Source organism: Octodon degus, unplaced genomic scaffold (genome assembly GCF_000260255.1).
Source record: "Octodon degus isolate 3935 unplaced genomic scaffold, OctDeg1.0 scaffold00009, whole genome shotgun sequence".
Lineage (NCBI taxonomy): Eukaryota > Metazoa > Chordata > Mammalia > Rodentia > Octodontidae > Octodon > Octodon degus.
Window position 1 is genome coordinate 26,608,253 of NW_004524585.1, and position 5,423 is coordinate 26,613,675.

A 5,423-nucleotide genomic window follows, 5' to 3' on the forward strand; every position below is an offset into this window, starting at 1 on the left:
GCAGCTGGGGGAGTGCACTTCCGCAGGACACCCACGGTGGGGAGAGAAAAAAAGCTGGGGCGGCCACCTCTACCCCACTGGGGGTGGGGTGGAGTGAACTCGAAAGCTGGGGTTCCTTCCTTCTCCCAGAGTATGAGCCTTAAAGAATAAAGTGCTTAGCTCTGCAGGAGTCCCCAAGACAGTGGCCCGTGCATCCTCACACGGGACTCAGCCTGACCACGGCCCACTCACTCCCCACAGGCAGCCTGAGCCTGGGCCTCCCTCCGTGGGGTACCCGCTTCCCAGAGGCCGAGGACGGCCTGCTGTGCCAGCTCCAGCCAAGGTGCTCAGCAGGACCTGGGGAGGGGCAGGGCCATCTGCCAGGAGCAGAAGCAGGAAGACAACGGTTTGCGGCCCTGCACAGCTGCTGCCTGCGAGGTCCCGGGACAGGGCCTCTCAGACACCTGCGCCCGGCCAGTGAGCCCCGTGGGCAGGGACGGAGGTCACTAGCAGACCCCTGCTGCCACAGCCGAGGCCTGTGCCTTCTCCTAAGCCAGGGCGCAGCCTACAGATCTCGCTGGCCGCATCCCCTCAGGAGGCTGTGGGGTCCCCCCGGGTGTAGCTCTTGGCATGGAGTAGGGTGCAGGCTCAGCAGCGGTGGTGTGCATGGAAGTGAGGTGGTGCCGCAGCATGGTAGGAACGCTAGAGGACATCCGCCTCCCGCTCGATGCCCACGTACTTGAGGGCACCAGCTTGGCTGTACCTGTAGTCAAAGAAGAGTTCTTCGCAGGCCTGGATCGCCCTCTTGGCGAAGATGCCGATGCGGTGATCGCCATTCACCATGACCACTTTGGCGTAGCAGTTGGGGTTCACTGAATGGTTGGCAAATCGGATTTTGTTTCCTTTCCGAGTAGCATCCACCACAAAATCGTTGTTGAGGTTGAAGAGGAAGCTGGACATGTACTTGTCGTAGACCTTCCCCCGCCAGTCAGCCTCGTCCTGGGAGATGAGCTCGCCACAGTACTCGGAGATGAACTCGTTCTTCTGCGTGGACTACTTGATGAAGGTGCCCCAGCCAGTCACGTCCGAGGGGGCCAGCAGCAGATGCTTCTTGAGGCCGCGCTGGATGCTGCAGTTTTTGCAAGACACCACCTTGGAGTCCCAGTGGTCTGAGGCCCCGCAGGTGAGGCACAGGTCGGGGTCGCACTCGCGCACCGCCAGGTAGCAAGGACACTGCTTGGTGTTGCACTGGGTCTTGCATTGGCAGCCAGGGAAGCGGTTCTGACAGTCTGGGTTGCACTGGCAGAACTCGCAGAAATTCTGGGTCATGATGTAGGGGCAGGTTCTGTCGCAGGGCCTGTCCGGGTGGTCGCAGGGCTGGTAGTTGTACACTTGTGTGGCACTGTTGTCTTTCTTCAGCTGAATTTTCCTACAGTGTGCAGCCCACAACCTGTGCTTCCTCTTCTTCTTCTGCAAGGGGTTCATGAGCTCGTGGGTGGGCAGCTTCAGTATGAGCGATTCCTTCACCACAAACTGGAAGACCTGCTTGCACGTCTTTGTGCCCAGGAGCCGGGCAATGGAGCAGAAGGTGTTGAAGTAGGTGCCGTGGAAGACGTGGAACAGCGACTCCTCGGCCCCCATCTGCTCCATGGGTTCAGACGGGGCCTCGACCACACAGAACTGGGCGGGCGCGGGGCTGGCCTTCTGCTTCGTGGGAGTCTGGCAGGGCGAGTTGGCCTCTGAAGAGCTGGAGGCCCAGTCGTTGCCCGTGTCCCTGTCCCTGTCTCCTTCCTTTGTCTCAGCCACAGTGGAGGTAGAAGCACTGGGGCAAGAAGTGCTGACCCTGTGGTGCCGCCGCCGCCTGCGCCCAGAGCACTTGGAGCGCGGGTTGTGGAGGACAGCGTACTCCTTGGCGCCCTCCAGCAGAAGGAAGCATTCCGAGCCACAGGGTTCCGGCTCAATCTTGATTTCTTTGTTCTTCCGTCTGTACACGTTCGGGATGCCGTGGAAAGGGTGCAGGAAGCAGTCGTACTTGAAGCAGCGGCGGCAGAACAGCGTGTGGAAGGAGTGCAGGGACTGCTCGCGCTGCACAGACTTGGCGTTGGGGCCGTCGATGTTGGGCGTGTACTGTGGCGGGAGCGCATTGGGGTCGACATCTCTGTCAGCTCCCGGTACCTCTCCTTCATATCATCCGGGACGCCACTTTCGGGGAACATGGAAGCAATGGCGCTGAAGATCATGTCATTGGGGAACTGCTTCTTGGAGCTCTTTCTGCTGCCCTCAACAGCATGTCGCTTTCTCTTCCGTGTCATGGGCAGGTCCTCTTGGCCATCGCCCTGTTTTCCATCCCCAACATCATTGTGTCCTTCCTCCTCTTCATCCGAGTGCTGATTCAGGGCGTCCACCAGCTCCAGGAAGACGGCGTCACTGATGAGGATGGAGTCAGGGATCATATCTTCCTCGCTGTGGACTTTGCCATAATAGTTGTTGATCAGCTCCTCAATGAACGTCTCATCCTCCTCCTTCACTTCATCCCCCATGTAGGGAATATTGCACAGCACCGTCTCATCTTCCACCATGAAGTTCTGCTGCAGCGAGGACTAGGAGTACATGATGGGGACCAGGGCCACTGTGTTCAGGGACTGCATCAGCATGTGCTGGCTATCGAAGCTTGGGAAGAGGCTCTCGATGGTACACTTTTTGAGGAAAGGCTGGCTGCTCAAGGGCTTCACGGCCTGCACGGGCTGCACCCGGCGCTTCTTCCATTCTTCATTAAGGATTTGGGTTTTTTCTTGAACCTTTGCAAAATTTGCCACATACAGCGCCTTGAAAAACCAGGGTGAACACTTGGCGCCCATGTTCGCCTGCAGCCGTCGGAGCTGCCAGAGCCGCATGTACTCGGACTTCACTTTTCTTTTCCAGTAAGTGATACATTTGGAGGTGGGGGCATTTGGAATATCCATTTCGCTGTAATTCTCCCTCCATCCCCTAGAGAGCCAGTTTTTCCAGCACCATTTGTTAAAGAGGCTGTCTTTCTTCCAGTGAGTATGTTTGGCCCCTTTGTCAAAGATAAGGTGGCTGAGTGTATTCATAGGGGCTTCAGTGTCTTCTATCTATTCCATTGATCCTTAGGTCTATTTTGTTGCCAGTACCATGCTGATTTTATCACAGTACCATTGTAGTATAATTTCAGGTCAGGAATAGTAATGCCTCCTGCCTTGTCTTTATTGCTTGGGATTGCCTTTGCTATTCTAGGTCTTTTCTGGTTCCAGATAAATTTTAGGAATCATTTCTCTAGGTCTATGAGGCATGTCGGTGGTAATCTGATAGGGATTGCATTAAATCTGTACAGCAATTTTGGGAGTATGGCCATCTTCACAATGTAGATTCTTCCTATCCAGAAGCATGGAATAGCTTTCCGTTTTCTGAAATCCTCTACTATCTCTTTTTTCTGAGTACTGTAATTTTCCTTGAAAAGATCTTTGACTTCTTTAGTTAGATGAATTCCAAGGTATTTCATTTTCCTCGGTGCTATTGTAAAAGGTATTGTTTCTATATTTTCCCTCTCAGTGTGTTTGTTGTCTGTGTAGAGGAATGCTATTGAGCTCTGGGTATTGACTTTATAACCTGTTATGCTACTGAATTTCTGTATCAATTCTATTAGCTTCTTGGTGGAGTTTTTTGGGTCTTCCAAGTAAAGTATCATGTCATCTGCAAATAAAGATAATTTAACTTCTTCTTTGACTATTCTTATTCCTTTAATTTCTCTTGTCTAATGGCTGTAGCTAATGATTCCAGAACTATATTGAATAGGAGTGGTGATAGAGAACATCCTTATCTTGTACCCGATCTAAGAGTAAAAGATTTCAGTTTTTCCCCATTTAGGATTATGTTAGCCTTTGGGTTTTCATAAATGGCTTTTACTAGATTGAAGTAGAGGCCATCTATTCCAATTTTCTGTAGGACTTTGAACATGAAAGAGTGTTGGACTTTGTCAAAAGCCTTTTCTGCATCAATGGAGATGATCATGTGGTTTTTAGTTTTCGCTCCACTAATACAGTGTATTACATTGATAGATTTTCAAATATTGAACCATCCTTGCATCCCTGGAATGAATCCTACTTGGTCAAGGTGTACGATCTTCTTGATGATTTGCTGTATTCTATTTGCTAGTATTTTATTGAGGATTTTGGTATCTATGTTCATGAGGGAGATAGGCCTATAGTTCTCTTTCTTAGTTGCGTCTTTCTCTGGTTTTGGTATCAGTATAATACTTGCCTCCAGGAATGATTTTGGGAGGATTGCTTCCTTTTCCATTTCATGGAAGAGTTTGAGGAGTATAGGGACTACATCTTTTGTAAATGTCTTGTAGAATTCAGCGGTGAATCCATCCAGACCTGGAATTTTCTTTGTCGGTAGGTTTTAAATTACATCTCGTATTTTATTGGCTTTTATTGGGCTATTGAGAGTGGTTATACCTTGTTGATTCAGTTGTGGTAATTTGTACCTTTCTAGGAACCTGTCCATTTCTTCTGTGTTTTCTATTCTGTGAGAGTAAAGATTCTCAAAGTAGCTATTGATAATCTTCTGAATTTCCACAGAGGCTGTGGTAATTGCATCTTTTTCATTCTTTATTGCTTGTATTTGAATTTTCTCTTTCCTCTTTTTGATAAGGTTAGCTAGGGGCTTATTGATTTTATTTAATCTTTCAAAGAACCAGCTCTTTGCTTTTTTAATTCTTTGAATTGTTTTGTTCATCTCAATTGCATTAATTTGTGCTCTAATCTTTACGATTTCTTCCCTCTTTGGGCTCTGGGTTTGGTTTCCTCTTCCTTTTCTAGTTGTTGAAGGTGCAGCATTAGAATATATATTTGTTCCCGTTCTGTTTTCCTAATGTGTGAGTTCACAGCTATGAATTTCCCTCTGAGAACTGCTTTCATCATATCCCATAAATTACAATAAGTTGTGCTTGAATTTTCATTAATTGTAGACATTGTTGAATTTCTTGTTTCATTTCATCTGTGACCCATTGGTTGCTGAGTGGTGTGTCATTTAATTTGCATGTATTTAAGGTTTTTTTCACGTTTCTTTTGTCATTCATTTCCAGTTTCATTGCACTGTGGTCAGACAATGTGCATGGGATAATTTCTGTTTTCTTGCATATACTTAAGCATGACCTATGGACCAATATGTGGTCTATTTTAGAAAATGACCCATGTGCAGCTGAGAAAAATGTGTATTCAGCTGTGTTTGGGTGGAACACTCTGTATATGTCCACCATGTCCATTTGTTTCAAACTCTGTTTCAGTTTTGTTATTTCTTTGCTAAGTTTTGTGTGGTTTTGTGTGGTTGACCTATCTTTTGGAGATAAGGGTGTGTTAAGGTCTCCTGTTAAAATTGTGGTATTGGATATTAGATTTTTCATGTCCATTAAGATTTGCTTT

The 5,423-nt window shown here is 48.3% G+C and overlaps 1 pseudogene; it reads right to left on the reverse strand.

The window, feature by feature from the left end:
* Positions 1–358: 358 nt before the first annotated feature.
* Positions 359–2,951, reverse strand: LOC101570322 (annotated as a pseudogene).
* Positions 2,952–5,423: the final 2,472 nt, after the last annotated feature.